At 31.2% G+C, this 16,927-nt stretch overlaps 1 long non-coding RNA gene and 4 pseudogenes across 2 annotated transcripts; 2 read left to right on the forward strand and 3 right to left on the reverse strand.

Moving 5' to 3' along the window:
- Positions 1-1,158: 1,158 nt before the first annotated feature.
- Positions 1,159-2,748, reverse strand: LOC114182238 (uncharacterized). Of its 2 annotated transcripts, none has more exons than XR_003604047.2 (4): positions 2,649-2,748; positions 2,464-2,546; positions 2,202-2,363; positions 1,159-1,696 (listed from the first exon to the last, which is right to left on the reverse strand). It is a non-coding gene; the product is annotated as an uncharacterized LOC114182238 (long non-coding RNA). The 2 variants fall into 2 exon arrangements; XR_003604048.2 differs by having other exon boundaries at positions 2,459-2,546.
- A 4,193-nt stretch (positions 2,749-6,941) lies between these two features.
- On the forward strand, positions 6,942-8,746 carry LOC114182226 (UDP-glycosyltransferase 708D1 pseudogene; annotated as a pseudogene).
- A 485-nt stretch (positions 8,747-9,231) lies between these two features.
- On the reverse strand, positions 9,232-9,993 carry LOC114182232 (miraculin pseudogene; annotated as a pseudogene).
- Positions 9,994-12,684: 2,691 nt separating this feature from the next.
- Positions 12,685-14,358, forward strand: LOC114182227 (UDP-glycosyltransferase 708D1 pseudogene; annotated as a pseudogene).
- A 187-nt stretch (positions 14,359-14,545) lies between these two features.
- Positions 14,546-15,313, reverse strand: LOC114182231 (miraculin pseudogene; annotated as a pseudogene).
- Positions 15,314-16,927: the final 1,614 nt, after the last annotated feature.

A 16,927-nucleotide genomic window follows, 5' to 3' on the forward strand; every position in this document is an offset into this window, starting at 1 on the left:
TAAGAAATTAAATAATTAATTATTATTACTATTTTATAATAAATTAATTGAAAATAAATAGTATTCTTTTAATATTGATTCGTTTATATTAAAATAATAGATTATAGAAAATCTAACTAAAATAATAATAATAATAATAATAATAATAATAATAATGGATTATACTAATGTTAATATTATTAATAGCAATGATATTAATAATAACAACAGTAACAATACTTATACTATAAAAAATAATAAATTCGGATTTATTTGTTTTAAATTATAAAATTCATACTAATTGATTAATTGATTAGTGATATGTAGTAAAATAATATTGTTATATGATCAAAATTTATAATTAATTTTTTTGAGTTATATAATATATTAAAATAAGATGTGTATGTACATGTCATTATTAAAGTAAGATATAGATATATTGTATAATATGGTCTAGTATAAGTAAATATAACATAAAGTTGATGTTAAAGATTTTTAAATAAAAACACATGTATATATAGACAATTTAGAAGTAATAAAAATATTAAAAAGGGGTTGACATACTGAATCAGAGAAAACAAAATTAAACTTAAAATATTCTAAACAAAAGCGACATGGAAGTATGAATAATGAAGTTAAAGTAAAATACAAACCCATTGTGAGGTGTAATTCCTATTAAAATAAGTTAGAGTAAAATAAAATTGAGATTGAAATTTTTTGAACATAAATACATATAGATATTGTTATCAATGAAGACATTAAATTTATAATAACTAATTATTGATGCATACATAAAGATTTATAATAATAAAATGATACATAATTAAATATTTATCATTATCAACGAATATAGATGATAACTTGTCTTTTCAAGTCTTTTCATTTTGTAATTTTGATGTTTGCTTTTGTTATTGTAATAATAATTTGTCTTTTCAAGTCTTTTCTTTTTCAATTTTCACGTTTACTTCTGTTATTGTAATGATAACTTATTTTTTCATTTCTCAACTTTTCAAGTCTTTTCATTTTTCAAATATTTGTTTTTGTTATTGTAATAGAAGAATCTATCAAAAGGAAGAAAATAATAGTATTGGGTTGCCCAACAAATCTCATACACCATCTATACAGTAAAGTAAGAAATTTACATCCAAAACCACATTTATCGGAATAATATTTTTAAGCCTTCACAAATAAGCATATTGAGCATTATAGGTCTATTATAATGCCTACTTGAACCTTCATTCCAATTGGCTATATGAATTTTTTGGGTTTCAAGCAGCAACAATTTCTAGTATTCTGGTCAACTCAACCACATTAAGATGAAACTCTTATATTTCTTAGTTTCCTTTATCTATTTTAAAATTAAGATTAAAAACATGGTGAATAGAAAGGGTCTGACTTTGAAAAACTTGCCAACAAATAGCAAATGAACCTAAGAAGAACACATAGGTGACACATTTCCAAGCACTTGTCAAACAAATATTAGTTCAAGGTTCATGTATTTCCATACATCAATTTTTAATTTAAAAAAAATATCATATAGTTTGTCCTATACAAACATTACAAACCCACAAAACTATGAAAATAAAATCACATGTAAGCAAAAATAAAGTCAAAAAATTTGACATTTTACATCAACTTCAACAATCCAAAAGCCTTACTTTGGTTGGTAATATAGAAATACGTTACCTTAGGTTTTCACGGTAAAATCTTTTTCTTTCTACATAACCCAAAAATAATGAAAGTGTAAAGGGAGTCAGAAAACCTATATAAAATAGAACAAACATGAAATGAAATAAAAATCATACATGGCTAATGATTTTTGAAAAAAACTTGTTGGCTTATAGAATAAAACAATGGAGAAAAGTGTTTTTTAGGGTTGTGGATGAAGAAAAGCATTTTTTTAGGATTGGTAATGAAGAAAAGTATTTTTTTTAGGGTTGGGAATGGAAAAGAGTGGAAGAGTGTTTGAGGGCTTCTTTAGTGGCGACACGAGGATAAATTGCAAAAGGATAGATTTTTTGAATGGAAATGTAATGGGTGAGTTAGATACGATAGGAGGTATGAGTGTAGAGGCCGAAAACGCAAAAGCATTGTCAATCCATCATTCGTGGTTACAAAAAAGGAGTGCGAAGAGTGAAAATACGTAAATGAAAAAAAAATAAAGGGGACGAACTTCAATCAAAACCTAAACATATTCCAAAAAAAAAAAGAGAAGAAAATACCTATCATTGAACCCAACACCACCTTTGCTCTCATTTTCATCCTCCATGCAATGGAGATTTGGAGAGAAAGAAACCCAACAGAGAAATTTGAAGATACGAAAGAGAAGAAAGAGTGGAAACCATCCATTCATCATTTTTTGGTGTCCATCCGATATAGTAGCCCTGAAATACAAAAAAAAGAAAAAACTTTTGATGAAGAAGAAGGAGAACTACAAAAGAAGAAGAGAAGGAAGATTGCAAAAGAAGAAGAAGAATACCTAACCTTCGAACCATTCCTACTTTTGATGAAGAAGAAAGATTACTGTATGACAAATCAATCCATTTGTCCATCAAGAAAGGTTGAAGCTTTAAAACAGGTTGAAGAAAAAATAAACTTAACCAAAGAATATCAAAGCAACTACAAATGTAACCTTTCAACCAAACTATGAAAAAAAGGAATAAACTTACTTTCAAGCAAAAAAGAAGAAGATGAAAATGAATATGAACAAGGAGGTGAAAATATTTCAAGGTCGAAAGAAAAAGATGAATGTGAAGAAGGATGTGGAAAAAAAGTATGAAATGAATATGAACTATAAGGAGGTGTACACGTGTCGGTATAAGAAGTGATGTGTACAATTTTGAAAAATGACTAAATAGCCACAGTAATGGACTGTGTCAGGACATTAAATTGGAATAATTAAGTATTTTCGTTATGCTTAAATTTTCTTGGTTATATAGTACATATAGTAGATTATTCATTAATTATTCACGTGTAATTATATAATTGTGTATTCTATATTCATGTTTTTATTTCTCAAATGTTATTTTATAGCAGCTCAAATAAAATATTTATTACTTAAATATTTTTAATCCTTATAAAATTAAGGCTTAAATAGTCATTTGGTCCTAGTTTTGGTCGACTTTTTTCACTTTGGTCCTACTTTTAAAATTGTTTTCAGTTTGGTCCTACTTTTTGTTATATTTTTTCAATCAAGTCCTTTTTGCTAACATCGTTAAAATAGTTAACGGATGTGAATAGTAACCGCCACGTGTCATTTTGTGATTTTTTTTTTAATTTTTATTTTTAATTTTTTTCAATCTTTTTTAATTTTTTTTAATTTTTTTAATTTAAAAAAAATGTACATATGTCAAGCCCATATCATGCCACGTGTCATTTTTGTGATTTTTTTTTAAAATTTTTTTTATTTTTTTTTAAAATTGAATTTTTTTAATTTTAAAAAAATCCACGTGTTAAGCTAATATCATACCACATGTCAGAGTCAGTTTTTTATATTCAATTTGGTCCCAATATTCGTTAATTATTTTCAATTTGGTCCTAATTTTTTTTTAAATTTAACATTTTTATTCCTCTCCAAATTGAGACAAAATTTAATTTGTATATATTAAAATGCATATTTTTGTTAAATATTTTTAATTTAGAATTAGCATTAGTTTAAAATTAAAACGAAAAAAAGCAATAACACCATTAATTTAAAATTTTAAGAGGTTAAAAATATTTAATTTTAAACCAACTCTAATTTTAAATTAAAAATATTTAATAAAAATATGTAGTTTAATAAGAATATTCATATAACTGCAATTAAGCCACATTTATATACAAATTATATTTTGTTTTTGGAGAGGAACAAAAATACTAAACTAAAAAAAAAACTAGGACCAAATTGAAAATAAATAACGAATATTAGGACCAAATTGAATATAAAAATATGATTCTGACATGTGGCATGATATTAGCTTGACATGTGGATTTTTTTTAATTAAAAAATTAAATTAAAAAAAATAAAAAATAAAAAATTAATAATGACACGTGGCATAATATGAGCTTGACAAGTGTACATTTTAAAAAAAATTTAAAAAATTTTAAAAAATTTTAAAAAAAATTAAAAGAAATAAAAAATATCACAAAATGACACGTGGCAATTACTGTTCACATCCTTTAACGATTTAGACGGAGTTAACGAAAAGGAGTTGATTGAAAAAATATAACGAAAAGTAAGACCAAATTGAAAACAATTTCAAAAGTAAAACCAAAGTGAAAAAAGTCGACCAAAACTATGACCAAATAACTATTTAAGCCTAAAATTGAATACCTTTGGTAAATTTGGACGGATTAGCCATCACAATCTAATTACTATTATAATTAATCTTATGTTAGTGTTTTGACATTAAAATATATGAACAAATTTCTGTTGAACTAATGTTTTAACTAAAATCATATCGCATCTCTGGTACACCGAATTTACACTTGTTTTCTTTATTTTCGGCACATTTTATAAGTTTTATTATTTATTATACTTTTATAAGTAGTAATGATTTACAATTAGTTCACACTTGTTTAATTTAAATTGGATCATGACAAAATAATAGTCTTCTATCGAAAATGGACATGTTTCTTTTTGTTATAATCTAAAAGGTTTGGTTAGATTCTCGATCCTTAACTACCGACCTTAGCTACCAGAGTTTTATAAATATCAGCCATTTTCTCTAGGAGAAGCCGAACCAATTATTTGGTCCAGATTTTTTTATTTTTTCAATAGAAGAAACTTCAGCAATTTGTAACCAATATTATTTAAAGTTTGTTGACTTACTGTGCATTATGGAAAGATTTTTAACATAAATTTAAAGTTTCTTGGCTGAATGTGCAAGAGTCATGGAAAGACTTTTAACATAAAAAATAAAATTAGAGACAGTGAGATGTAGACATATAAACTTTCTATACAATTTATTATGTTATTTTATTGTTTACGTAAACTATGTTTTCTTTTTATCTATAATTAAATTATAAAAAAAATGAAAATATTAAATATATTTTTAGTTAACAAACTATTATGGAGAGTTACCGTTTCATTATTACATGTTTTTAGATTAATTTTGTCTTTTTTATCTAATCTAATATAAGATTTTTTAACTCACACTTTTAAATTATTTTTAACGATATCCGAGATATTTTCTCAACTTAAAAATTTAAAGGTGGTAGACATTGAAATGCAAGCTCTTTGATCTTAATGGATAATGAATTTTGAAGAATGAAAGATGTGAATAAATTTTTGCACTTGATGTGGGGACATAAGGGAGTTTGTAGACACACATGATGTTCTGTATTATGCTCCAATTAAAAGTTTGGTAATGTTTTGATAGTTTTGTCAGCTACTCTATTATTAAGTTCTCTTGACTATTAATTTATAATCGATGTGGATGTCCTCTTTTATGTAATATAAAAGAAATGTTTGAATAGTTTCTCCACAACTTTATTACAATTGTGGAGTATTAATGAAAGGTGAATGGAAGAGTACATTTAGTTTATAGTGTGTGTTTCGGATGTAGAGGTCTAAACAATTTTGTCCCATCTTTTCACTTTAGTTCTTCGTTCGATTCTTCCATTGTTCGTTCGATTTTACACTCGATCGATGGATCTGTTAAATAAATTTTGATTTTTAAATTAGCAATGATTTGATCGACAATAATAATTAATATTGTAAAAATTATAAGAGAAAAATCTTAATAATCATACTTTTAACTTCTATTTATAGTTTTCTATATGAATTTGTAATTATAATTCACCTAATCATGACCTAATTACTTAATTACTTTCTAATCTTGATTCTCTATTTATGATAATTACGAAACTTGTGCAACATCATTATGCAAGTGTGGTCGTTGTTAGACATGCCTTCATAATCATATTTATATAATTTTTAAAATATAATTATATTTTCATAAATTTAAATTAATATAATAAATATGTTGTAATTTTTAAAATGACCGTCTGTTCCACGCATAGAGATTATAGTATTATTTAAAGTTTGTTGACAGATTCGCATATGTCATGGAAAGATTTTCAACATAAATTTAAAGTTTGTTGACAGACTTTGCACGTGTCATGGAAATATTTTCAACATAAATAGATAGAGACATTGAGATGTAGACATGTCAACTTGGTATACAGTTTCATGAAAAGTCCTTGAAAGGTGACAAATAAACTCAATAATCTATCATTTTTTTTATCATGGAACTACTTTTTACGTATTCACTAGAACGATATTTTCTATATATAGCATCGGTCCAATCTAAGGAATTTAGAACCAATTTCAAAATTCTGAAACATTAAATTAATGACTTATATATATATATATATATATATATATTATTGTTTAATTTTATCATTTAATTAAATGCAAAACTTAAATCTATTCTTATATTATTTTCAACTCTTTTATATAATATATTTCTCTGAAAACCGACTATCAACTTTGATAATAATAATAATTTTTTTAATTAAGAAAATTTATTAAAAATAGATTGTATATATGTATATATACATATGTGACTTAAGCCCGTTACATATAATTAATTGAAATCACGTCGAAAATCCTGAAACTTTATAGGTATTCTTTTAGAATCAAATTATAGAAAATTTAAAATACACTATTAAAAATAATAAACAAATTATTTATACAACAATTACATTATTTTTCTTTACATTTTTTTTCTCCATTACAAATTACTTTCTTTCTTTCTCTTTTTCTTCCTTTCTTGTTTTTCATTTTTTTTGGGACAAATTTTAAATTAAAAATGATTTTTTAATAAATATTTTGTTGAAAATAAAATAATTGTTTTACTTTTTTTATGAAAATTAAAAAAAAAGTATTTCTTTTAAAAAACAATAAAATAATTGTTTGTCAAGTTTATCAAGTTTATCGATCATAACTTTTTGAAACTATCATTTCTCATCTTAAATAAGTCTATGCATTAGATTTTCAACTGTACCAAACAAAATTTATCTTTTTCTCTTCATCTCACAACACAAAAGCAATCACAGACTCTCTTGTGAGATTCAAAACACCAGAAAAATGTCTGTTCCTGAACCTGCAGTTCATGTGGCTTTTCTCACAAGTGCTGGTATGGGTCACCTCAAGCCATGTCTGAGACTATTGTCAGTGTTCCTCCGCCATGGTTGCAAGGTAACTCTCATCATTCCCAAACCCACCGTCACACTCGCCGAATCAAACCTCATCTCTCGCCTTTGTTCTTCTTTCCCTCACCAGGTAACTCAAATTGACTTCAACCTCACCCCTTTGGATCCGACCACGGTTAACGCCACCAATGACCCTTTTTTTCTTCAGTATGAAACCATTCGTCGTTCTGTTCACCTTCTATCTCCAATCCTATCTTCTCTTTCCACTTCTCTCTCAGCTTTCGTCGTCGATGCTTTCTTAGTTTCTCCTATACTCCCGATCATTGAGAAAATGACTTGTCCTAGTTACATTCAATTCACCTCCTCTGCTAGAATGTTATCTTTCCTTGCATACGTTTCTGTTCTTGCTGATTCCGATTCAGCTGCACAACCGCACCCTACCAAGTTCGTTGGTGATGCTATTCAAATCCCGGGTATCAAATTACCAATACCAAGATCCTCTGTCCCTCCCCCTTTTCTTCTCGAAGGTACCAACTCCTTTCAGAGAATGATCATGCAGGACAGTCCCAACCTCAAGAAGCACGATGGGGTTTTCATGAACTCGTTTGAGGAACTGGAAGGAGAGGCACTAGCAGCGTTGAATGAAGGAAAAGTGGTTAAAGGGTTGCCCCCGGTATATGGAATTGGTCCCTTAATGGCGTGTGAGTTTGAGAATGTAGATGAAAGTCAAAAGGGTTGCATGAGTTGGATACTGGAGAGGCTTAATGAACGTGCTGAAGGGTCGGTGGTTTATGTCAGCTTGGGGAACAGAACTGAGACAAGGAGGGATCAGATAAAGGACATGGCTTTGGGGTTAATAGCATGTGGGTATAGTTTTGTGTGGGTGGTGAAGTTGAAGAGGGTTGACAGAGAAGAGGATGAGGGTTTGGAGGATGTGTTAGGGAGTGAGTTGATGAGTAAGTTGAGGGAGAAGGGTGTGGTTGTGAAGGAGTTTGTGGATCAGATAAAGATTCTGGAGCACCCTGCAGTGGGAGGGTTTGTGACTCATGGAGGTTGGAATTCAGTAACTGAGGCTATAGGGGAAGGAGTGAAAATTCTGATATGGCCTCAGGGTGCGGATCAGAAGTTTAATGCAGAGTTGCTTAGGAATAGTGGGGTTGGGATTTGGGCTGAGGAATGGGGGTGGGGGACACAAAAGGTGGTGGAAGGGAAGGAGATTGCTAAGAGAATAAAAGAGATGATGAGCAATGAGTGTTTGAGGGTCAAAGCTAGAGAAATGAAAGATGCAGCAAGGAAGGCTTGTGGTGTTGGTGGGAGTTGTGAGGTTATTATTAAGAGACTAATTGAGGAGTGGAAGAGGAATGCTCAACTTAACTGATCATTCACACTCTCTAGTATTTTGCCTATTCACAATATTAAGTTTAAGTTTGCATTTGAAGTTCTTTCAGAAAATAATACAAAAGCAATCCCAATTGCATATAGTATGCAAACAGCTACTCAAGCAGTAATTTGTGGTTAAATTTTCCAATTTGGTTGACTGTATGTGTTTAATGCTTTGTATTTCTTTGTTACAATAATATTGCAGTTGGGTTTGGAAAATTATCAAAATCCGATATTCACATTGTTACAATGTTTGCATCAGACAGCTGCAATGGGAAGAGAGAGAAAGAACGTAAAACAGAACTTTGCATTAAACGGTGTATTATATCTTTCTTAAAAAGGTGCAGCGTAAAGAGATATATATAGACCTAAACGAAAGCTAAGACCCAAAACCGAATAACAGAAAGGAAAGGAACTTTAACAGGTCTGGTGAAGAGAAAGTGTAGTTTTGGAAGTGATGAAAGTGAGTTTGCAACCACAATTTTCGAAACAATATTGCTGTTCGGAGAAATGGGTTGAGATGACCCATGCCAGCTTTTGGAAGGAATGCCACCTGAACAACAGGTTCAGAAACAGACATTCTTTTGTGTGCGTAACTCATATTTGGACAAACCATAGTCGTAGTGTTAATTGTTCAAAGGAAAATACTTCTAGGAATGAAATTTTTCTCAGCTTAGGAGTTTACGTTCTTAGCGAATATTTTCTTATAAGTTAACGACAAACAGAAACTAGAAATTAGAAAGAGTGGAAATACATTTGTTTATTTATTATGCAGCACAGGGAACTCAACTTGAGAATAATCTTGTATGAAAACTGCAAGTAGTGCCTTACACTTTACTCATCAAGATTTGTATATTCAACATTTAGTATTGAACCTTCTGGAACTGCACTTTGTATGGCTCAGAAGTTAGAGCCAAACGCTTGCCATATTGGTCCTGATATATTCCAATATCACTGCATGGATAATTGCAATAATTGCACACACTTGGACAATAAACCATCTTGTAAGCATCCTCGTACTTCTCAATCTTGAACCAATTGGTGATGGTTTGAGAGCCAGGGTTGCCCAAAGAACCACCAGTTGTGAGAAACCACTGTGATGTTGAATAATCATAATCCTTGAGCTTCCACACTGTGGACTGAGAACAACTTGTGTAGGTGGAGAAAAAGATGTTGAGATCAGTGGAAACGCGAATCACACCTTTCTTATCATTAACAGGAAGAAAGCTCAATTGCTGTCCTTGGTAACCATCAACAGCTACAACATCAAGAGGACAATCTTGACCTGTGGTTGAAAGAGCAAGGCCACCTACATCCGAGGATGCTGGAACTATGTAGTAATTCTCACCAGCTCTCACCTTCTTCCCTGATGTGTCAACAATTTGCTCTGGCGCAGGACCAGCTTCCCCAAGTAGTGCCTTTGTGCTCAAGGCAACCACTAGGACCAATGTTACCAATGTCATCTTCATTTGTATGTGTTTAGTAGTTTTTTTTTCTTGTAACTCTTGTGAGATGGATATGGAAGAAGAGATTTACATTTATATATATAAGCAGGGGATGGATCAAAATCTATGTACCCATGTGCACCAAAGTCATGGATTTCTTCTCATACAATTGGCCTATAAAGATTCAATTTTGTCAAAAAAATTGTGTTGATCAGAATGCTGTAATTGACTAGATTTATAAGTTTTCGGTGAAGTTATAATTTGGTTCATACTCAATCTTTCAAAGCCTAACTTCTTGTACCATGTTTAAGACAAGAGTGAAAGTGCTTCGTCTGTTTAGTATGTAAGGCAAAAAGAAGCACATAGATTAATGCATTTCCATTTTTTAAGCTCTGTATTGTGAGATTAATGAATATCCTGTTTTTCTCGTTTATCTTTTTAGCTTCATTGTTCTTTTCTTCAAATTTAGGCAGGTGGGGGCAGAAAAAGAGGCTGCACAGTCAATAATCAAATATTTTGTCACCCTAACCCAGAACTCCAACTTTTTGAAGAAAACCCATAATTCAACAAATTCTACGTGCTGCAACTTTTATGAGTAAAAATCACCAAGCCTAAAGTTTTCGCACTCGTTTCTCACAATCTTGTTTTGACCTTCACAACAACTAGTTATAAATTGTATATAATGATAATATTTTCTTGACTGATAAAATAATTTCTTTTACATGAGAGTGTTTTTCGAAACTTCACTTTGATTGAATTACTAGATTTTTCCATTTGTTAAGTTGCAATGCATTAGTTACAGTCCTAGTTTTTCACAAACCACATAGCCTCTACATCAATGAAACATCCAAGTATATGACAATTACTTAGAGATTTACTAGGCATACTGCAATGAAGACATTATTCGTTTTAAGAGCATTGTGTCTCCTTTGTTTGGATGTTCTTTAAGACCTAAAGAGGAGGAAGGTGAAACAAAATAATGAAAATCTGACATGCCCTTTTTATCAATACATTTTAAAAACTTAATAAAAAATAGTATAAAAAAATCACTAAAAAATATGAACTCGAAAGATCCTGACAATAAAATGAATTGTGTATTCTATAATTCTATATTCATGTTTCTTTTTATTTCTTAAATGTTATTTTATAGCAGCCCAGATAAAATATGTATCACTCAATAGTAACATAAATATTCTAATAAATTCGTCTATTTACGAGTGACGAGAGATCAAGGTTAAACTAATAAGAAACTAGAACATACGACCGTGGTTTAGGATAAAAAAAACTATTAAAAGTGATTAATCATCCTTTTATAAAAGTTAATAACTAATAGATTTAGTAAATATTTTATACCAGTGTCATAATAACTTTGTGAGATCCTAAACTTTGCAAGAAAAAAAAAAAAGTTGGAATGATAACGCAGAACGGGCCATATGGGTCAATTTGCAAGTTCACATGAAAAAGTGGATGGAGACTGACCCGCTTTTGGGTCCATTTTGCATGATTCAAACACCACAAGAGTCAACAACGAGACTGACCCGCGTTTAATATGCCTAGGTAGTTCGTGTTGATTTAAATTCCTAAAATTTAGTAGCATTCACACAACATCAACATCACAATATGTCACGTGAGTTTCTTTTAAAAAATTTGCTTATTCACACTATATATATATATATATATATATATATATATATATATATATTTCAATTAATTTGATCTAGATAATAATCAAGATTTATATAAATTTAAAATTTTTAGCTTATTATATAATTTTGTTTATTAAAATGTTTTTTATTACATTACTTTTGTTATTCCTATATTATGAAAAACAACTCTACAAAACTAATAATCCTTAACCCTTTTCGATAATATTGATGAAAAATAACACCACACAACTAATAATCCTCTTTAAAAATATTGATTTCACCTATGATAATAAAAAATAATAAAATTATAACTGTTAAAATAAATATTAATAACTTTTATAAGTTTATTATAAAAAGTTTTTACTTATTTTACAGATAATATTTTATTATAAATAATTATTTTAGTTTAAAAAGCGAAGAAAAGATAGAATTTAAAAATGGTTAAATTTAGAAAACATTTACGTAAAATAGTAAAATTAATGGTTATTTAATTAAAAGTAAATTTGGAAAAAAATATATACACCAAAATACAGATCTTTATATAATAATATATATTAAAATTTTAAATTAAAAAATAATGTAAATACAATTAAAATATTATTATTTTAAATTATAATACAAATGTATTTTGACGGTTGTGGTTTCAACATATCACCACTTCTGCATTATTCATTATTTAAGATTTGTTGACAGACTGTGCAAGTGTACTGGGAAGACCTTCGAGATACACAGAGACAGTGACACGACTTCATGAAAAATCCGCCTGAAAAGTTACAAATAATCTCAATAATCTATTATGTTTTTTTTTATTGTGGACATATTTATGTTTTTTTTCTATTGTTAAAATATAAAAAATAAAAATGCACTATTAAAAATAACAAATAAAATTACTAATAAAACAATTATCTTATTTTTCTTTACTTCTCTTTCTCCCTTCCAAATTACTTACTTTTCTTTGTCTTCATTTTCCTTTCTTTGTCTTTCACTATTACTTTTACACGAGATAGTCTACAATGATTTGTTGATAACGTATAAAAGACATATATCTTCCATGATCTGTGTTACATTTTTATAAAGTAGGTAAGAACATGAAGTAGTGAAGTAGGTAAGAACATGCATTGGATTTTCAAGTGTACCAAAAAGAAAAACCAAACTTTTTTCTCTTCCTTGATCTCAGAGGACAACAGCAACCTCTGACTCTTGTGAGATCCAACACACCAAAAAATGTCTGTTCCTGAACCTGTTGTTCACGTGGCTTTCCTCCCAAGTGCTGGCATGGGTCACCTCAACCCATGTCTCAGATTAGCGTCAGTGTTCCTCCGTTATGGCTGCAAAGTCACTCTCATCATTCCCAGACCAACTGTCTCTCTCGCTGAGTCAAACCTCATCTCTAGCTTTTCTTCTTCTTTCCCTCATCAGGTAACTCAAATTGACTTCAAACTCACCCCTTTGGATCCAAACACGGTTAACACCAATGACCCTTTTTTCCTTCAGTATGAAACCATTCGTCGTTCGGTTCACCTTCTATCTCCAATCCTATCTTCTCTTTCCACTTCTCTCTCAGCTTTCATCTTCGATATTTTCTTAGTTTCCCCTATCCTCTCAATTGCTGACAAAATCTTTTGTCCCAGTTACATTAACTTCACCTCCTCAGCTAGAATGTTATCTTTCATTGCGTACGTATCTGTTCTTGCCGATTCCGATCAAGCTGCACAACGGCACCCTTCTAAGTTCGTTGGTGATGCCATTCAAATCCCGGGCTTCACATTACCAATACCAAGATCCTCGGTCCCTCCCCCTTTTCTTCTTGAAGGTAGCAACCCCTTTCAGAGAATGATCATGGAGGACAGTCCCAATCTCACGAAGCTCGATGGGGTTTTCATGAACTCGTTTGAGGAACTGGAAGGAGAGGCACTAGCAGCGTTGAATGAAGGAAAAGTGGTTAGAGGGTTGCCCCCTGTGTATGGAATCGGTCCCTTAAGGGCGGGTGAGTTTGAGAATGTAGATGAAGGTCAAAAGGGTTGCATGAGTTGGATACTGGAGTGGCTTAATGAACGTGCTGAAGGGTCGGTGGTGTATGTTAGCTTGGGGAACAGAACTAAGACAAGGAGGGAGCAGATAAAGGACATGGCTTTGGGGTTAATAGAATGTGGGTATAGTTTTTTGTGGGTGGTGAAGTTGAAGAGGGTTGACAGAGAAGAGGAGGAGGATTTGGAGGATGTGTTGGGGAGGGAGTTGATGAGTAAGTTGAGGGAGAAGGGTGTGGTTGTGAAGGAGTTTGTGGATCAGATAAAGATTCTGGAGCACCCTGCAGTGGGAGGGTTTGTGACTCATGGAGGTTGGAATTCGATAACTGAGGCTATAGGGGAAGGAGTGAACATTCTGACATGGCCTCAGGGTGGGGATCAGAAGATTAATGCAGAGCTGCTTAGGATGAGAGGGGTTGGGATTTGGGCTGAGGAATGGGACTGGGGGACACAAAAAGTGGTGGAGGGAAAGGAGATTGCTAAGAAAATCAAAGAGATGATGAGCAATGAGTCTTTGAGGGTCAAAGCTGGAGAAATGAAGGATGCAGCAAGGAAGGCTTGTGGTGTTGGTGGGAGTTGTGAGGTTACTATTAAGAGACTAATTGAGGAGTGGAAGAGGAATGCTCAAATTAACTGAGTATTGGCACTCAGTACTATTTTGCCTATTCACAATAATAAGTTTTAGTGTGTATTTGAATTTCTGTCAGAAAATAATACAATCGCAATCTCAACTGCATGATATAATTCAATCTCAATGTCTGTCAGAAAATAACACAAACCATAATAATGGTAGTGGCAATTGTTCAAAGGAAAATACTTCTACGAGTGCAATTTTTCTTAGCTTAAATATATTTGTAGGAGTTTACGTTCATAGCGAAGATTTTCTTACAAGTAAATAACCACAAACAGAAACTAGAAACTTTATCAAGACTGGAAATAGAAGACACCTTGTTTATTCATAATGTATAGTTCAGTACATGGAACTCAACTTGAGAATAATATTGTTTGAAAAGTGCAAGTGGTGCATTACACTTCTTAAGATTTGGATTTCAATGTTTATTGAGCCTTCTGGAACTGCACTTTGTATGGTTCAGAAGTTAGAGCCAAACGCTTGCCATATTGGTCCTGATATATCCCAAGATCACTGCATGGATAATTGCAATAATTGCACACACTTGGACAATAAACCATCTTGTAAGCATCCTCGTACTTCTCAATCTTGAACCAACTTTCGATGGTTTGAGGGCCAGGATTGCCCAAAGCGCCACCAGTTGTGACAAACCAATGTGATGATGAATAATCATAGTCCTTAAGCTTCCACACAGTGGAATCTGGACAAGCTGTGTAGGTGGCGAATAAAATGTTGAGATCAGTGGAAACGCGAATAACACCTTTCTTCTCATTAACAGGTAGAAACATAAATTGCAGGCCTTGGTAACCATCAACAACTACAAGATCAAGAGGGCAATCTTGACCTGTGGTTGAGAGATTAAGGCCACCTACGTCAGAGGATGCTGGAACAATGTAGTAATAGTCACCAGCTCGCACCTTCTTCCCTGATTTGTCCACAACTTGGTCTGGTGCAGGACCTGCTTCCCCTAGTAGTGCCTTTGTGCTCAAGGCAACCACTAGGACCAATGCTACCAATGTCATCTTCATTTTTCTGTGTTTAATTTCTATTGTTCTTGGAACTCTTGTGAGATGGATATGGAAGAAGGGGGTGATGTACATTTATATAAGCAGGGGATGGAATCTATATGTACCCATGTGCACCAAAGTCATGGTTTTCTTCTCATACAATTGGCCTATAAAGATTCAATTTTCTTAAAAAGTTGTGTAGTTCACAATGCTGTGGTTGGCTAGATTTCTAAGTTTCATGAACTTACAGTTTTGTTTATGCTCAATATTTCAGAGCCTAATTTCTTGTACCATGTTTAAGACTAGAGTGAAAGTGCTTCGTCTGTTTAGGATGCAAAGAAAAAAGTAGCACATAGATTAGAGCATTTCCATTTTTTTAATGTCTGTACTGTGAGATTAATGAATATCTTATTTTTCTCTTTCTCTCTCTCTTCTCTTTTCTTTAGGTTCATTGTTCTTTTCTCTAAATTTAAGCAGGTGGGGAGAGAAAAAGAGGTTCACATAAATAATAAAATATTAGGTATACTACTATTTTTGCACAAACTATATACACTGTCTTTTTACATCAATCAAACTACAAATATAATGAGTTTTACATTGTTAATCAATTATGAAAGACATTATACGAGTTGTAAATTAATTATTAAAAATTAGCACAAGTTTTTATTCCAGAACCATTTATGAGTTTTTAAGCTTTTAAATATAGTTTTTCCAACAAAATCAATTTCGTGCGAGAAATGTTCTTTACGGATAAGTATGTCTTGAATTGAGCCTTGTGGTTGGACAAATTGTTCCTGAAGAAAAATGATCAGAATGTCATAAAATAAGATTTAGTGTTATTGGAAATAAATTATCATCATATGAATTTTATTAATGATATTGGAGATGGATCATGTAGTTTTTAATTGCAAAACAAACTGCCTACTTAATCAACTTCTCTGTTTTGGAACTTTACCATTAAAGTTGTAAAAATAATTAGTGACCATAAATAATTCTTAAATAATTGAAGAGCACAATGGAAATTGAACTAAATCACAAAAGCACTTCAGGAAGAGATTAATACACAATTTATTCATACAAAATTAAAACAATATAAACGCATAAGTTTTATTCATGCTTTTGTAGATTAAATATCATGTGTTTATTACTTGCATATCAATCAAAACCAACACTAAATAATGGACGATCAACAGTGTAAAATTGAAAATCCATTGTTTTTTTTTCTTTGCATTTGATAAGGCTTCCCTGAACTCCCCAACATTCTTTCACAAAGTTTGCAAAAGTTGCACATTTTGGGTAGAACACGAGCTTGTAATTATCGTCATATTCATCGAACCACTGTCATGTTGAATCATCAAAAGCATCAAGTTTCCACACAGTGGACTCACTACAACTTGTAATACAATGCTACCTGATATGCATATCAAAAACAACTTCCTTTGTAAAGTTTTTCTCCATAACAAGAGAAAGAGAAAAAAAGATAAAGCAGAGAAAAAACGGTGAAAAGAACTGAAGGGCTCATTTCATTCCATTACAGAGAAGGGATTTATACAAGGTAAAGCAGAAACTAATATCTACCAGAAAAAAACTAAAAATGCAAACAGAACCATCCTTAAGCGGTGAAAAGTAAGACTTAGCAATGAAAACCAGAAAAAAAGAAAGAGCAGCAGCTGTG

This window comes from Vigna unguiculata, chromosome 4 (assembly GCF_037176805.1).
Source record: "Vigna unguiculata cultivar grain cowpea cultivar isolate G323 ecotype 2 chromosome 4, ASM3717680v1, whole genome shotgun sequence".
Taxonomy (NCBI): Eukaryota; Viridiplantae; Streptophyta; class Magnoliopsida; order Fabales; family Fabaceae; genus Vigna; species Vigna unguiculata.